The sequence below is a fragment of the Pelodiscus sinensis genome, chromosome 25, assembly GCF_049634645.1.
Source record: "Pelodiscus sinensis isolate JC-2024 chromosome 25, ASM4963464v1, whole genome shotgun sequence".
Classification (NCBI taxonomy): Eukaryota; Metazoa; Chordata; order Testudines; family Trionychidae; genus Pelodiscus; species Pelodiscus sinensis.
In genome coordinates, this window is record NC_134735.1 from 3,341,748 (window position 1) to 3,360,672 (window position 18,925).

The window sequence follows — 18,925 nt, forward strand, 5'->3', positions numbered from 1 at the left end:
TGCCACCTCCAGCCATGCACACGTCTCCTGAGCACAGTAGATTGTCAATAATATGGTGTGGTTACCAAGAGCTGGTCTCTGTCCTCAGCAGTCTGTTCATAGGGTTGCTGATGCATGCGGAGTTGCATGCGCACACACAGGTTTGTTAGTGTCGGGTGGGTTGCACGTGATTGCTGGGCTACACAGACACTCACGTTTATCAGCATAGGGTTGGTCTTGGGATTACAGTACCAGCGCTTGCACTGAGATTTTGGCTGTGTTAGACAAAAGTGCACTGACATGTTTCGCAAAAGAATCTGAACCTCACATGGATTCTCCACGGAGCGATAAAAGGAACAGAACATCATTTTGATTTTGGACCTACCAGGTGTAATGTCACCCACTGAATACAAGTTCAACTTCTGTGCAAGCTGATTTTCGGACATCCCAGAACTGAAGCGAAGCTGTGAGAATGAGACAAGAGGTAATTTTTTCTCCCCCATATTTGGGGAGCAAACATGGTCAAATCCCAGCCCCCTGCAGTCTCTTCTTTCTGCAGAACTGGGAGCTACCAGCTCTGTGTTCCTAGGGAACTGGGGCATAGTATCCAGCCTGTCTGACTCATGAGAGACCTCCCCGGGCCCACCTTTGCTTGAACCAAAGCCAATCAGAAGACTTACAGGGGAAGACATACCTAAACCCCTCAGGAAACCCCTAGCTTCATTTACATCAAAGATGGGCCAGAAAGGCATCTCCATTAGCATACAGAATGGAGAACGGCAATTCCAAGGCAAGAACCGCACTGAATGCTGGGAACACAAAAAGCAGGCAAACACTGCCCGTTGGGAAATCTCTGTTCCGGATGCTAACAAATCTGCACGCACCGAGATCAGTAACGATCAGACCAGTTCTAATAATAACACCTTTATTGGTATCCAAAGCACTCAAGCTGCCTAATTGCATTATGAGCTCTCTCAAAGAACACAGCCCATAGCTAGGAATGGCCAGTTCCTATTGTCTAACTAGCCCAAACAAAACCGCTTGGGGATAGTCCCTTGAACCATCAGTTTACCCATAAATCAATCCAGAGTTCCCTCTTGAACCATTGTTTTTCTACAAAATCCCCTGCCCAGGCTCAAGTAAAGTGCTCTGATGCCTGGATCTAAATTCTGCACCAGCGCCACTGGGATTTCATCTTCTACTAACTCATTGCACGGGGGCTCTGCTCTGCCTGTCCCCAACACCCCAGGCCCTTAGTAGCCATCAACACCTGGGAACCTCACTCGATTCAAGCTTCACCGAGTGGTAAGATCCATCTCTCTCTCTCACCTCCTGACCCTGCCTTCTGTGATCAGTTGTGCTTTGCTAACCTTACCTTTTGTGATCAGATTGAAGTTAGATTTAATATTGTAACTGTTTTATTTATTTCACTCTCCTTGTATGGTTACTACCTAGAAATAAATAACTGTCATGGTTCAGCTAGTTGCTTGCTTCTCTCTTTCTCCTTCTCCCACCCTTGGGGTGTCATTTTTGGCTTCCCCATTCACTCTGTAACAATGCTCCTTGTACCTGCAAGCAGTGACGGACCGAGCCATACTTGTGCCTCGGGCAGCAGGCGTGCGGTGCATGTATGGCCCAGCCTCGGGTGTGTGGCGCCTGATCGACATGGTAAGGGGAGCCGTGCCCACGGGCAAGCGGCACATGCGCGGCCGCACCCCCAGGCACCAACCTCCGGGGGGGTGCCTGATTGAAGTGGTAAGGGGCGCCACGTGGCCAGGCGTGAAGCGTATGCGCAGCCCCATCCCAGGCATGCAGCGCCCCTTACCACTTCAATCAGGCGCCCCCCCACAGGTTGGCACCCCGGGCAGCTGCCTGGCTAGCCCGCCCCCTTAATCCGGCCCTGCCTGCAAGGCCCACAGATGCTATGAGGTTCTTGCATGTACCAGCAGAACGGCAACGGCCTGAAAGTGGGAATAGGGACGTGCTGAACCTGGGAGCAGATGAGGGTGGCAGCTTAAAGTGTTGTTTAACCCAGTTCATTGAGGCCAAGAGCACATGAGTGAGGGTCACAGCGTGGCATTGCTGTCCAACCCAGCCTACGGAGTCCAGGGATCAGCTCATAAGCGGTAGGCAATGCAGACAAAGGATGGCGTTGCCTTATCAAAGCTATCTACGTTTTCCAGCCGTCCAGGAGGGTTGGGGTTGCATCAGGGGAGCCTGGCTCTCCAGCTGCTAGGGATGTAAAATCCAGTTTAATCAGTTAAACATTATATTTAACTGGTTAACCGCTCAGACAAGGCCCGCCGGACCACCAGTTAACTGGGAAGCATCACCTGATAAGGGATATCTCCTGACTGACGTCCCTATTGGCTGCACAGAAGGGCTAGGATTGCACTGGGAGTGCCTGGCTCCCTGGCCACTAGAGAGGGCTGGGTCCTCTGGCTGGCTAGGAGAGATCGGGCTTCAGGGCTGAGATTGGGTGGGGGTTGGCTCCACAGGAGTAGGTTGTTGAAGGGGCGGGATCTCAGGCAGAAGGGGGCGGGGTCTCAGGCGAAAGGGGCAGAACTGGGTCTTCACCTGGATCAACTTGTGAGTGCTGATTAACCGGTCCTATCAGATGTGCTCTGGTAGTGTCTGTTCATCTGAGTCTAGGGTGGGAAGAACCCAGCCCTAAGGAGCCTAGGTCCTGCAGGATAGCTCCATTGGGAGGGAACTGGCACGAGGGAGGAGGAAAAAAAATGGTTACTAACCTTTCGTAACCGTTGCTGTTCGAGATGTGTGGTTTACATCCATTCCAATTCAGGTACGCGGCGTGCACGGACATTAGAAACTTTTTCCCTAGCAGCTTCCGTAGGGCCAGCGAGGGAGCCCCCTAGAGCGGTGCCGGTATACGGCGCTATAAAAGACCCTGCTGATCTGCCTCTCCCTCCGATCATTCTTACAGGTTACTCCGATAGAGGGGAAGGAGGGTGTGATTGGAACGGACGTGAACACCGCATCTCAAAGAACAACCGTTACGAAAGATTAGTGACCGTTTTCAAGTGCTTGTTCGTGTCAATTCTAATTCGGGTGACTCCCAAACTAGAATGAAGGAGGTGGGTTCGGAGGTAAGTTTGCTACTGATTGCAGGACTGCCCCTGCCTACAGCAGCAGCATCACAGGCCTGCCAATCAATGGCATAATGGGACATAACTGTGTGAAGCAAGGACCAGGTAGCTACCCTGCATATGTCCTGATTCAGAACTTGGGCTAAAAAGGCCGTCGAAGAGGCCACAGCCCTCGTGGAATGTGCGGTAATCACAGGTGCAGGGAGACCTGTTCACTCGTAGCACTTGCGGATACAGTCTGGGATCCGAGAAGAAACGTGCTGGGAGGAAACAGGAAGACCTCTCACGCGTGCTGTGACGAAGAGTTGCGATGACCTTCGGAAGGGCCTCGTCGCGCGACGTGAAAGGCGAGCGCTCTGCGCACATCCAGGGAGTGCAGTAGCTGTTGCTGTGCACTAGTATGTGGTTTAGGATAGAAAACTGGGAGAAAGATGTCCTGACCCTAGTGAAACTGCAACACCACCTTGGGGAGGAAGGTCGGCTGAGGCCTGAGCTGTACTTTGTTCCTCTGGAAAACTGTACAGGGAAGCTCAGACGTGAGCGTCCTCAGCCCCGAAGCTCTTCTCACGGGACGTGGCTGCCACTGAAAAAGCCACCTTCCACGAGAGATAGAAGAGCAAGCAAGTAGCTAGTGGCTTGAAAGGCGGGTGCATCAGTCTTGAAAGGACTACGCTGAGGTCCCATGCAGGGAGCAGCTGTTTTACCCGAGGAAAGGATCTATCTCGTCCTTTCAGGAAATGCCCCACCATGGGATTTACAAAAACAGAACGGCCACCATCCCTGGGCTGGAATGCTGAGCTGGCCGCCAGCTGAACTCTGACTGCGGAAAGGGCTAACTCCTGTTCCCCTGCTCGAATGGGCCATTCGACGGAGAAGATCTTGGTGAGCTGGGGCTGGATACTACAACCGTAACTATTTGACAGTTATAACAATTAACACTTATCTGAGAATAATGAATAACTAAGAGCTGTAGCTCAGGAATGGCCCACCTGTGGAGTAAGCCAGCGATGTTCCAACGCCATCAGGGACCGTAAGAAGGAACTGAGGGAGGGGTGGGTCGGCAGAGTGCTATGTAGCGCCATCAGAGGTGAAAGTAAGGGGGTGTGCCCCAGTGCGCAGCTGCAGCAAGAGCTGCGGCGAAAGCCAGCGGGGAGCTAGTTAAAGAGCTGGCAGAGCCCTGGGTTGTGGTAGTACAGTGCCTGTAAGAAATTTAAGTTCCTTTTGCTCCTGAGTGCCATATGCCAGTGCCACTCAATGTGCACACCCCTGAATCGGAACTGATGTGAACAAACACTTGAAGAAGTAGAGGGCCATATGCGAACACAAGTGACACAGGCAGCACATTTATAGAATTACTGACACCCCTCCCCCCCTGAGAAGAGTAACCCTAATAAATGAGCATACCCCAAAGTAATGGGCAAATCTGGTCCCAGAGCATCCTCGCAAGCAGCCATGCCCGGTTTGGTGCCTGAACCTGCTCCTGAGAAACGTGTGCAACCTTCGGAACAAGCAAGCAGTGGAAAGATGGATCCTCAGAGCCACCAACATCAGCAAACGCATTGTGTGCAGAGGATACTTCACGGCGCAAAGGAACGGGACTTGCTCTGCCCAGCCTCAGCATGTGCCCACCCAGAAGGCACAGGAGTGCTGTGACCATGACTATTATCTTTATTTATATAACAGTAAAGCAGAGACACCCGCAACTGACATCAGGGTCCCCTTGTGCTAGGTGCTGTACAGACACAGAGGGAGAGATGGTCGGTCTCTCTCTCTCTCTCTCTCTCCTCTCAAAGAGCTTGCAGCATAAACAAAGGATGGGAGAGGAAACAGAGAAGAGAATCCCCACAGGGTGATCCAGCAGGTCAACAGCAGAGTTAGGAACAGAACCCAGGTGTTCTGAGTCACACCCCAGTGCCCTCCCCATTGGGCCATGCTGCCTGTTTAGGGAGGGGAAGATCCCCTGCGGGTGCTACTGCAGCTTTTTCACTTTTCTTAGCGAACTCGGGGCTCCAATCCTTCATGCCAGATCTCATTCCTCCACTTTGCCATCAGCCCAGGCTGAGCTAGACCAGGCTAGAGCTGCTGCTAAGGGGCTCTCCCCGGCCTTCACCCCAGGGCTCCCTTCTCCTCTCCCCCCTTCCCCAGAGTCTTCTCACGGCTCTAGATCACTCTCCGGGAAAGAGCTTCCCAGTCCAGCCCCCTGGGTGGCGGAGAACAGCCCGTTGCAGGTGGGGTGAGAGGTGGCAGGGGGCTTGTCTGAAGGAAGGCTGGAAAATGCTGCAGTGGGAAATGTTATTTCCTCCTCTGTCCCCTCTGACTTCCAGAGCCTTCCTGCCTCACCCAGGGGGGCTCCTCTGCCCCTGTATCCCCCAGAGCCCTCATTATCCTCTCTGAAGCGCTCCCCACCCCTAACCTTCAGCCCCTACTCTCCCCCGGGGCTGTCTTTGAACTTGGCAATTGCTATCACGGGAAAGCCTCTTCCCGCATCTCCCTCCCCTTTAAGCCAGTAGGAATGACAGAAAGGCCTGGACCGCTGGGAGACGCTAGCAAATGCCAGCAATTACACCCTCCCAGTGGGCCCCAGCCACGGCTGCCCCATCCCCACAGTCACTGTATTGTCTGCAGACAAGTCCCAAGGTCCTCCAGAGACATGGGAAAGAGTGGGTGGCTGGCAGCCTAGGCCGCCTTCCCTTTCATCCTTCACGCCCCTCGGCTGAGGCCAGAGGAGTTTTCAGTCTCTTTTTCTCCACTTTTCCTTCCTCCTCCCCCCACCTCACTAGCTTTCTCCTGTTGTCTCCAGCCGCGTGGGCTCTCAGTCCAGGATCCTGCCCGGGAGCGCTTGATCTGGTTCCCACAAACAGCAGGGAGCGTTTTGGACTGGGTTGCAAGTGGCTTTAGTGAATGCCAAACCCCCAGGAGAGGAGAGGAAGCCTCCTGCAGACCAGTCACACACAACTCGCCCAGCCAGGGGCAACAGGGCGCTCTGGATTTCTGGCATAATTCAGAACAGCTGCTGGAAATGAATTCCATGATTAAATGCGAAGCGTAAGTTCTTCGGGGAGGGGGTGTCAGCGCCAAGCCACTGGAATGGCACCACAGTGCAGGAGCAAGAGGGTGGTCCCTTAAGATCTACATCAGGATACATTGCCATAGGGGTATGGAGATGTCCATGAATAAACACGGACACAATGCTCCTCCCAGCCTGCTACAGATTATGGATTTAATCTGAGCCATCCCCTCCACTGCGGGGGGGGGGGGGGGGGGGGGGGAGGCAACATCATCCTCACTCATAGATGGGGGAAACTGAGGCACGGAGCAGGGAAATGACTTGCCCAGGATCGCACATGGAGCTGGGAACAGAACCCCTGTTCCCGCTTCCCAAGCCAAGGCTGTAACCGTAAGGCCCTGCTCCTTTTCTGGGCCAGAATGGCACAAAGGAGTGTGGGGCTGCGCAGCCTTCTCACGCAGGGACAAGATGTTCCCTTCAGGCCGGGGCTGCACTGAGCAAAGTGGGGAATGAATACGGAAACGACATATTCTCTCGTCTCCTAGAACAGAGCCACTGCTCTCTTCAGCGAATTCACCTTGGTTGGTTCCATGCCCGCCGGTGCTCACAGAGGTTCCCAAATGCCTTCTTGTCAAGGCATTATCAGTCAGGTCAGACCGCCCCGCCCCTTTCTCAAGCAATCAGGGAGGACCTGCAGTTCCTGTGATTACCTCCCATATTCCCAACACGGCATTTACATTCCCCTCCTGCAAGTGACGTGGAATTGGAGCAAATCAATAACACGATTGTGTCCGTCACATGCACCCAACTTCGCAGAGATGGCATGACGCCCATTAGGTGAGGATGAGCCTGTGACACACAGCAACACAACCAGGCAAGGTGAGGCTTCAAACAAATCTTCCACCCTCAGCAAGGCCCCGATTGTGCTGTCTCTCATGACACAGCCATAATATATTGGACCAAATTCATCCCTGACGGAACACTGAAGGCAATGAGTTTATACCAGGAATCAATATGACCCATCCTGCTTTGCACCTGGATTGCCTGGGGGTGTTAAAGAGTTAAAACTAATTAACTAGTCACAGTACATACATGTTATATGGCTGCAAACTTGTCTTCTTTCTAACCTTATCTATGTTTGTTCACAGTGTACCCATCAGTGTTGCATTTCAGCATCAACCTGTCCTTACATGTTGGAACACATAGGAAAGGTGTATTCAAAAATTCATGCACACCATCAGCTCACACGAGGTTGGCCACACGCTCTCGTTAGAACCCTTGGGGAAGGGTTTATGGGAGTGGAGCATAGAATCATAGACTAGAACACTAGCACTGGAAGGGACCCTGGGAGGTCATCAAGTCCAGTCCCCTGCCCTCATGGCAGGACCAAGCACCATCACGCCCCCTTTTTGATTTTTAAGAAACCCTCACGCCCTTCCCCCCCATAACAGCAAAACTTGTTGAGGAAAAAAAAGGGGGGGAGGGAAAACTGACCGGGTCCAAAAAACAAAAACAGCAGCAAAACTTAGGGAGGAAGATTTAAAGGGGGGGGGGGGCTGGGTCACCTCATGCCCCCCAGTTTGGGAACCCATGATCTAGATCATCCCTGATAGGTGCCTATCTAACCTGCTCTTAAATATCGCCAGAGATGGAGATTCCACCACCTCCCTACACAATTCCAGTGTTTCACCACCCTGACAGGTAGGAAGTTTTTCCTAATGTCCAACCTAAACCTCCCTTGCTGCAATTTAAGCCCATTGCTTCTTGTCCTGTCCTCAGAGGTATGTGTGCAACTGACTGTTCCTTTCTAAGTGTAGTACTTTGCATTTGTCCTTATTAAACTTCATCCTATTTCCCTCAGACCACTTCTCCAGTTTGTCCAGATCATTTTGAACTATGACCCTATGCTCCAAAGCACTTGCAACCCCTCTCAGGTTGGTATCATCTGCAAACGTAATGAACAAACCCTACTGAAAGCCACGCTTTTAATAAAAGCCTCTCTCCTGAACCCTCCAACCTAATCCTCTCCCCTGGATCAGTGAGAGAAAGTGGCCCTAACAGAGCCCACAGCTGGGACAGGTAAGATACTGAGAGCTATAGCAATCACAAGGGTTTGTTTCACAAACAAGAGATCATCTCTAAACCAACCAGCAGCATGCACAAATGTGAGAGCAATAGGGGTCATAGATCACAGGCCAATCTCTGTGCAGCAGGCAATGGGAGAGCAGTCCACCCTAGCAACGGGAATGGGTCTGGGACAGCAGGAGAGAGAAGACGGGTACCAGACGAGAATCCAGGACAGAACAGCAGTGCTAAAGGCTTTGCTGTTCCATTCCTCGGTGCTTCCTCGCCAGCAGAGCGGATGTTGCAATATTGCATTGCACTGAGGGAGCAAAGTCACTCTCCTGCCAAGAGAAATACACACAGAATGAGAACAAAGGAGCAAATGAGTGCCACACCCTGGAATTAAGAACAAGGGCTGTACTATTTGAGTCACAACACTCGTCCGCTCCCCCAGGAGATCTTGGAGACCTGGTATCAGTGCAGGAGGGAGGGGGCCACACACAGTCAGAGCTAGGGAAACGCCCAGACGTGCACACACAGTCAGAGACGCACAAACGGCCATGGAAACCCACAGGCTGAATGTCATGGAAACACACAAGGTCACAGAGAAGCAAGAGACACAGTCAAGGAGATGCACAGAAACGGAACCAGCCAGGAAAGTACATGGTGAACCAAGGAAGCACACGGAACTAGAAACAGGAAACACACCCGAGAGTCAGGGTGATGCATAGGGAAATACACAGAGATAGCCATGGATATCCACAGTAACACAAGACACAGAAAAGGCAGTTAGACAGATAGAGCCTCCCTCCACCTACAGTGTCAAGGTCACAGAGAACTGTCTATGCCAGAAAAACACACAGTCAAGCAGACCCACAATCAAGGTACCCCATGTGGAGTCAAGAGCATTCTCTCTCTCGCGCGCGCGCACACAGTGTCATGGAGGCACATGGTACATGTGGGTACAGACACTTCAGAGGGAATGAACAGAACAAGATAATTTATCAAGTGATCCATCTACTGTCATCCAGACCCAGCTTCTGACAGTCAGAGCATGGGGTTACACTGCTGACCATCTTGGCTAATAGCCATTGATGGCCCTACCCTCCATGAACTTATCTAGTTCTGGAAGATAATAAGGTGATAGGTAACAGCCAGCATGGATTTGTAAAGAACAAAATCATGTCAAACCAATCTGTTAGCTTTCTTTGATAGGATACCAAGGCTTGCAGATAAGGGAGAAGCGGTGGACGTGGTATACCTAGACTTTAATAAAGCATTTGATGCGGTTTCACATGACCTTATCAATAAACTAGGGAAATACAATCTAGATGGGTCTACTATAAAGTGGGTGCATAACTGGCTGGATAACCGTTCTCTGAGAGTAGGTATAAACGGTTCACAATCACACTGGAAGGACATCACAAGTAGGGTTCCGCAGGGGTCTGTTTGGTTCCAGTTCTATTCAACATTTTCATCAACAATTTAGATGATGGCCTAGAAAGTACGATTATTAAGTTTGCAGATACCACTAAGCTGGGAGGGGTTGCAAGTGCTTTGGAGGATACGGTCAAAATTCAAAATGAACTAGACAAACTAGAGAAATGGTCTGAGGCAAATAGGATGGTGCTTAATAAGGACAAATGCAAAGTGCTCCACTTAGGAAGGAACAATCCATTTCTCACACACAGAATGGGAAGCGACTGTCTAGGAAGGATACTGCAGGAAGGGATGTAGGGGTTATAGTGGACCATAAGCTAAATGAGTCAACAGTGTGACACTGTTGCAAAAAGAGCAAACCTCATTCTGGGATGTATTAACAGGAGTGTTGTGAGCAAGACATGAGAAGTCATTCTTCTGCTCTACTGTGTGCTGATTAGGCCTCAGCTGAAGCATTGTATCCAGTTCTGGGCACCACATTTCAAGAAAGATGTGGGAAAACTAGAGACGGTCCAGAGAAAAGCAAAACATTATTAAAGATCTAGAAAACAAAAGCTATAAAGGAAAAGTTTTCCAGGAAAAAGAGAAGACTGAGAGGGGACATGATAGCGGTTTTCAAGTACAGGCAGTCCCCGAGTTACGTACAAGATAGGGACTGTAGGTTTGTTCTTAAGTTGAATCTGTATGTAAGTCGGAACTGGCATCCAGATTCAGCCGCTGCTGAAACTGACCAGCGGCTGACTATAGGAAGCCCAAGGCAGAGTTGCTCTGCCCCAGGCTTCCTGGAATCAGCCGCTGATCAGTTTCAACAGGCTGAATCTGGACGCCAGTTCCGACTTACATACAGATTCAACTTAAGAACCCCAGGTGTCCCCAAGTCAGCCGCTGCTGAAACTGATCAGCGGCTGATTCCAGGAAGCCTGGGGCAGAGCAACTCTGCCTCGGGCTTCCTGTAGTCAGCACTGGTCAGTTTCAGCAGCAGCTGACTTGGGGACGCCTGGGGCAGAGCAGCTGGGGTGCTGCTGGGTTGGTCCAGTAGCGCCCAGAGCGGCGCTGCAGGACCAACCAGCAGCGCCCCAGCTGCTCTACCACAGGCGTCCGGAGAAAAGCCTGGTCTGCTGGGGGGAGGGGGGGGGCGCACTAGCTGCGCCCCCCCCCCAGCAGACCAGGGAGACACGAGCAGCGGACCGAGACGCACCGCGGTCCCGCCGCCCGGGTCCTCCGCAGCTTTGCTCCATGTCTCCCTGGTCTGCTGGTCTCCAGCAGACCAGGGAGATGGGGAGCAAAGCCGCGGAGCATGCAGGCAGCGGGACAGCCGCGGCGCGTCTGGGCTGTCCCCCTGCCCGCGTGCTCCGCGGCTTTGCTCCACGTCTCCCTGGCCTGCTGGAGACCAGCAGACCAAGGAGACGCGGAGCAAAGCCGCGGAGCACGCAGGCAGCGGGACAGCCGCGGCGCGTCTAGGCTGTCCCGCTGCCCGCGTGCTCCGCGGCTTTGCTCAGCGTCTCCCTGGTCTGCTGGGAGGGGCGGGGGGACTCCCCAGCAGACCAGGGAGACGCAGAGCAGCTTTTCTCGCCCCGGAGGACGCGGGCGGCGGGACCGTGGCACGTCTGGGCGTCCCGCCGCTCCCGTCCTCCGGGGCGAGAAAAAACCCCGTTCGTAACTGTGGATCCAACATAAGTCGGATCCGCGTAACTCGGGGACTGCCTGTACCTAAAAGGGAGTTACAAGGAGGAGGGAGAAAAATTGTTCTCCTTGGCCTCTAAGGAGAAGACAAGAAGCAATGGGCTTAAACTGCAGCAAGAGAGGGTTAGGTTGGACAATCGGAAAACCTTCCTGTCAGGGTGATGAAACACTGGAATAAATTACCTAGGGAGATATTTTAATCTCCATCACTGGAGATATTTAAGAGCAGGTTGGATGATCGAAACAGTACTTGGTTCTGCTGTGGGGGCAGGGAACTGGACTTGATGTTTTCTCAAGATCCCTTCCAGTTCTATGATTCCATGATTTAACCCAATTGATCCCAACAAGCTTGGAAAAGGAAGGCAGCATAATTATCCCCTTCTACAGAGGAGGAAACTGAGGCACGGGGAAGGATACTGACTTGCCTAAGTTTACCCCACAGACCAAAAAGTCTGAGACTTCCTGTAATGACCAAACGGAGCATGGACCCTCAATGCAGCCATTGCAGGTTTCGTGCTGCTGTGATTCCCCAAGAACCCAGAAGGGGCAGTTTGTCTGGGGCAGGAGAATTAAGGCTCCCTGCTCCAGTATAAGCTAGTCAACCTAGGTTGAGGGTTTTGTGCTGCTGAATCCAGCCGCTGCCTCTCTGCCAGCTGGCTGAGCTCTCCTCGTGGGCTGCTCCCAGCTCCCCACCTGCTTGGTGCCAGCGTGTGCTCTGTCCTGCGGTGAAAGATTCCAAAGGAAAAGCTATCACTTCACGCACCTCCCCTTCCAGCTAACCGCTCATCTGGCTGCCAGGAACCTGCATTCTTAGCAGGCGGCCTTCTCCGGCTAGATTTTAGGACCGGTTTGAAAGCAAGCGAGGGGGAAGGTGGAATTCCAGCTGCCACACCCACCACAAAAGGAACAGGGAATGTTCCGCCTGCTATGTGGCAACACTTGGCCAGGTGTTTTTTAACTCTGAGCATGACGTACTCTGGATGGAGCCTGAAATGAGCTGAAAATGCAAGAGCTGCTTGTCTAGAGAGGCTGACATGACATGCCAGGCCAAGGAGGCAGGAGGGCAGGGCTTGGAAGCCTTGTTATTCAAGGGTAGCAGAGCTTGAAAATTCAGACGGGCTGTTAAAGGGAACCTGCTGTGCACAGGCCACGGCTACCTCTAGCTGCTTACTGGGACTGGCTGGTTATGCTTCCAGGCCTGCCTGCTTTCTAATAGCACCAGCCAGGACAGCAGCTCCCGCCCCGCAACGCCCTGTCAGAGCCAAGCAGGACATCAGGGCTGCAAGCTTCATGACAGTGTATCCCACGCACCTCCTGGGTGGGGTGCACTGTCCCGTCCAGTGGCACCGAGACCTCTTACAGAGAGACTAATGAGTCTGCTCTACAGCCTTCGCTAATCCCCGGCTGGCTTTTAGACATTCGCGTTCTACGCTCCTGAGGTCCCAGGTTCGATTTCGCCTGCAGACAACCGAGGCCTGTTGGTGTTGCAACGGCAGTGTCAGACAAAGATATGAAAAGCAAATATCCCAGAGCTGTGCAAATCCTGTTCCTGCAGTGCCCACAAGCCACTGCAGGGGCCATCTGTCTCTACAGTACAGTGGGATCCTAGTTCACGACTAGGGCTCCAGCAGCGCCAGTTATACACACACCATAAAACAAACAATAATAAATAAGACTGAAAGTAACGTTTGGAACCTGGTAACAATCTGATTTTTCTCCTTCCTCTCCAGAGCCCCACCCCAGCTGTCTTAAAAAAGGAGAGTGTCTTTACTCTGACCTGCTCTCAGGAAGCTTTTCCCCTTTGGACCTGCCAGCAGCCACCGCCCATCCTCTCCGGGATGTTTGCTTTGCCTATCTTCCCCAGATTAACCCTTTCCTCACCTCACACATTACCGGCAAGCCTTATCTCTCCAATACTAGCTAATTCCTCAGGGCTTGGGCTGACATTTCAGTGGAGATAGTTCGAGCCTAGTCAAGAAGGACAGGGCAGAGGTTGGGGATGTGTTCTGCCCACAGCCAGTGCCTGTGACAATACTCCCTATATTCACTCCTGCAGGAGAGGCTGAGGCAGCTAGAGCCCTGGCAGCCAGCATTCCCGCATAGATCCATGCAGTCACAGCTGCCATAAGTGGGGTGGGATTAGCAGAGGACACCTGTGCTTTTGCAGCGTATTGCTGTGAAAAGCAACACCATATAGAGTGACTCCTGCAGGAGCTGGGGACCCTCTCCCTCAGGCAGGTCTCTTAATGTAGAAGAATTGGAAGAGCAATGACCTCCCTTACGGTTTGTTTGCAGTAAAAGATGGACTGTCTTAACTGCGCCGGTAAAGCGGCAGCCCCCACTAGGGCAGATGGATGCAGTTATACTGATATGGATTATTCCAGTTCCAGAGGCAGAATAAGTTAAGAGCAGTAAAACTGTTGTACCAGTACCAGTGTCTACACCAGCGCTACGTCTACACTGCCCTCTCTTATGCAAAAAAATATGCAAATGAGGCAAAGCGTGAATATTGCCACGCCTCATTTGCATAATTAACTAGGCTCCATTTTTGCGCAAGAGGCTTTTGTGCAAAAATAAGCCATCTACACGGCTCCTTTTTTCGCAAAACCCCCCTCTTGCACAAGAGCCGTTCTTCTGTTCTTTTTCAGGAACGGCTCCTCCTCGTGCAAAAACGGAGCCTAATTAATTATGCAAATGAGGCACGGCAATGTTCCATGCTTTGCCTCATTTGCATAATTTTTTGCATATGAGAGGGCAGTGTAGACGTAGTTTTACTGGCATAACTCTATCAGTAAAAATCACCCCCTCCCAAGTGACAAAGTGCTGCTGGCATAGTTTAAAAGTGTGGTCATACACTAGAGTGTGAGTGTAGAGTGTGTCGACACTAGAAATGCTACAATAGTGCAACTGTAGCATAGACCAGTGCTACAGCAGCAGGAGGAGTTCCTCCATCGCTGTAGTAAATCCACCTCTCAGAGAAAGCAGCTAGGTTGAGGGCAGACTTCTTCTGTCAACTTAGTGGTGCCTACACCAGGGATTCCATCACAGAGGGTATGACATTTTTCATAATCTTTGATGCATGGACCAGCCTGAGACCGAGACCCGAAAAGGTATTTACGGCCTAACTTGAGAGGCAGCTGCCTAACACTTTTGAGGATTTGGCCCTACGGGATTTAGGTCACAAGGCTCTTGTGAGGTCCGTCTAGAACCCTAATCCCTGAGCCATCCTACCTCTCTCCATCTGAAGCAGATTCCCACCCCTGCCAGAGGAGGTGCAGCCAAGCCGCTGTCTCACTGCAGGAGACAGTGAAGAAGGAAGCTACGGCTGCGTAGGTAATACAGCCGATGGAGCAATCTCCCCTAGTAATAATGCTGCATTGCACATCTACTGCACCTTGCATCCATGGATACCAAAACACTTGCAAGTCAACTATGCACATGTATAGGGAAACTGAGGCAGAGAGCAACAGTAATTCACCCAAGGTCACACTGAAGTTCAGTGGCAGAGATGGATGGATACTATGACCATGGATGCTGTAGAAACCCATAAGGTAGATGGATCACACCCAGTAGTCCTGATTCTAGCATCTGCCCAAGAATCCCACTTGGTACCTAGCAGTGCGGGCAGTAAGGTGTCTAGTTCTATGGTTCCTTCCTCATATTTACTGCTGTATATGGCCAGAGAGCAGGATAAGACCCATGGGTTTGGAAAGTCCCTGCCACAACTGCTAAGCACTGGGAACGCAGCACAGTGGGGGCTGAAAGGGAGTCTGGAGGATGGCTGGTAGCACTTAGGGATTTATAGCTGTTAAGCCCAGTGGTCTGGAACAGGTGGGAGCTGAACACTGTGTCATTCAGCAGGACCAGAGCTGGGGGAGGGGGATCTGAAGTTCGTTTATCAGTGATTAGCTCAAGCCTATGTAATTTTTAACTGGAAAACAAGGAAACGCAAGGCCCAAAGCTGCCCTCCCCCTTGGAATCCTGAGTAATATTAAACCTGCCTCCTGTCCACTCCAAGTAGATCAGTGCAGCAAGCGCACATGCCCACTCAGCAGATAGGGTTTTACAAAAAGCCAGGCAAATCACAAGTGTCACTCGCACGCACGGCGGCCTCTCGTGGCCAAAGGGATGAACATCCCAGTAAGTCTGTTCATTCTCCTCCCACAGCATCACCGAGCAGCCTTGCCAAGGCAGAAAGACCTCCCTGTGCAGGGACTTTTTGCTCCGGGACACCAAAGGGGCATGCAAAAGCAGCTTTTCCTCATCCTTCCCATGGATCGCTGCCTTCAGTGGAAATACACACAGGGCTGGAGCACAGAGTCACAATTCCCCCACCGAACCAGGCTCAAAATTCTAAGCGCTCCTGCCCAGTCCAGGAATTACTAGAAATGTGGATGAGGGGTAAGAAGTTAGCCATGAGCCATGGAGCCAGTATTGCTCACCTCGAGAGATCAATCATCATAGGATTGAAAAAACAATTATACTATTTTTTCAGGCCTTTGATTTCTGAATACCACCCTCCACCCAGCACGGGGTCTCTGTGTGTCACATCAGGGTTACCAATACTTCCCAATGTTCTGGTTAAGATAATTTGGCCCCTGCTACAAGAGCTCTGACCCCCATCTCTGCCTGCCCCCTGCCTAGCAATCAATCCTGTCCCACCCCAGCAGATCAGCCCTTCTACCCCCATTGTTTCAGGCCACCCAAATTCTTCTCTGCTTCTCCTGGGTTCCTCATCCCCACTCCCTGGCCTAGGAGGGCAGCAGTGGGGTGGGACAGGTGTAGGGGCTCCTCACCTGCCCCCTGTGCGCAACACTTCTTACTGGGAGGGCAAGGGAGGAGGCATGGGCAATGGGTATCATAGGCAGGGGAAGGTGTTGCCTTCCCAAACCATCAGCCTGGCCCCACCCATACTCTGGCCCCAGAGCACCTACTGTAGGCATTCTACCCACCCCGAGCTCCAGGGCCAGAAAGGCTTGGGTGGCGCACGGCCCCATCTCCCTGTGACAAGGGTGTCTGCCCTAGGCAGAAAGGGCAGGACTGGAGGCTTGCTTTCCCCAGCCCTACCTTCACCCACCACCCATGGGACTATGTGTTGTTTTTTAAGGATAAGAACAGTCCATGTTAATTCAGAAAGTGAGAGCAGAGAGCGAGTTCTGAAAAGAAAAGGGGAAGTGTTGAGAAGAGCAAGCCATGGATATTTCGGGCATTTCTGAAAACAGCCCCTTGCAAAAGACTAATCCATAAGCTTAGTTAATTAGCATCTCTGCTTGAGAACATTAGGAACAGGTTTAGCTATCAAACACATAGGGCTTTAGCGCGTATTAGCAGTTGCAAATGGAGGGAATTAGCAGGAGCGGAGCCACAGAGAGCAGTAAATGAGACTCAGGTTTGTTTAACGACCTGAGAGAAGGAAAGTGCAGTTGGCTGATGGAATTGACTGAAGTTAAGGCTAGGAGAGAGAAGGGAGCTTTCCGTAGAAAGGAAGAAGTCAGTAACATTCAGAATGATTTGGACACAATAGATGCTGTTGTTCAGTATAGAATCCAGCACGCCAATAACGCTAGGGGCATCCAGTGGAAAAAGAGAAAACACAGATCACAAGACGATATGCTATCGAACACTGAGGAGCAGAAGGATCAGGAGGAGTGGCACCAGCAAGCCTAAAATCTTTGACACAAGCTGCAAAGGCAGAAAAAGAATGGAAGAAATGCCAGGTTACATACAGGGATGAGGAAATGAGCTTGGGGGCTTATCTGGGCCTCTTATGGAAAACACTCTGCACCCCTGGAGTCACTGGGCAAAGCAGAGCACAGAAATTGAGACAGTCCAGAGAAACGGACAAAGGCTGTACTTTAGAGGGCAGAGGATCTTAAAAGCCCTGTATTCTTTGTGAAAGAAAGCAATCCTGCTCCCATTTAAAGCAATGGGGAAACTCCAACGAGAGCAGAATAGGCCATTAGAGGGGAACTCACTGGAGCGGATGAAATTCTGTGCGGATTGTGCTGCAAAAAGTGTTCAAAGCCTGTGTCAGAGACAAGAAGCAGACCGAGGACATGAGCTTAAAGGAGCACAATGGAAAAGAATTTAGGCAGAATGTGTTTATATGGATTGTATTTATCACATGGGCTAGATGGACCCAGAGAGAAAAAGAGGAGACATCGATTAACCCTCTTATCACTTCTGTGGGGTACTATCCCCATTACAGAGATGGGTAAAGAGGGAGACAGTTAAATGCTTTACTCAAGATCTTTCAGTGAGTCAGTGGCAAAGCTGGGCCCAGATCTCAGGAGCCTAGAACCATTTTCCTCTGTCCTAACATTTATTAAGCCTACTGTCAAAGCTGAAGGGGGCAGACCAAGGGAAAATGAACTAAGTCAGCCGTTCACAACCAGCGGTCCAAAGCCCCCAGGAGTCCACGAGCAGTTTTCAGGGGGTCTACCAAGTAGGGCCAGGATAAGACTTGCTGAGACTCTAGGTGGAAAACTGAAACCCACATGCATGGATCTTAAGCCTGGGGCCCTGAATCCTGACTCATGGAGCAAAAACCGAAGCATGGCACCCAAGCAACTTCCCTGCTTGCTACCCCTTAACACTGGCCCAGGCTTTTATATGCAGAAAATCAATTAGTGGCACAGCTGGCCTGGTGAGTTTTTATAGCATGCTAGGGAGGTCCCCCAAAAGAAAAAGGTGAGAGCCCCTGGACCTAGAATCATTTTTGTTCTGTGGTGCTTTGCTATTTTAGTGGGTCATCTGGTTCCAAGACATCTGCAACAACGAGAAAACAAGAGGGGCAATCAAGGACAGTCTGGGTATTTTTAAAAAAGCAGGACCATTTCGTTTTTGCAGTATGCTCATGTGTTTTCTTTTCTCCTTTGTGGTTTCAGCAGTGTTCCTGATAAGCCCTCAGTAGTGCTGTTTACAGGAGCAAAGTACAGTCTCCCACACACCAAAGAGCGTTTTTCAGCTTGCTCCATGCAAATAGGAATCCACCCAATCTTCCGACCTGCACTAACTTCACAAACAAAGGAGGCCAAAGAGAAGCAATTGTGGGGAGCCTTACTTAAGCAAGTCCAAAAAGAGATGCCATTTCGCTGCAGCTATGAGAGGGTCACAGTGTTGCTGAGATCTCAGCTCTGGATTTGCTGGAACAAGCTGCATTGTATTAGCAGCCTTGGGCATATCAGATGTAATGCCCCTTCCTCTCCCAATGACACCCTAGCTGACGGTTGCCTAGCTATGCTCACAAACAGATCCCCAACAGAATCTGCACCTCCTGGCCCGAAGGAAAGCCCAGCTGAACTTTTTCACATTCCTCCCTCCCCTGAAATATTTCACGGATAAGTCAGAAAGGAGGTGTGAAGTTGGCACTTCAGAAGTAACCTTTTTTGATTTCATCCCATACAAGGCTTTTTCTACCCAGCACACATGATCCACAGGTTTTATCCCCCTGGAAGCTTTGGAGAGTTATATATTTATACACACACACACTCAACTTGTTCAAGTTAATAGCATTCCTGGGCTATTGAGTCAAAAGGCACTCCACCAGCGGGAATTCTGGGCAGGCAGGCGAGGGGGGGAGCATGGACTGTACTGAAAAAAAGTTCCTTTTTTAACAACAATATTTGTCACTTAAAACTGTGCT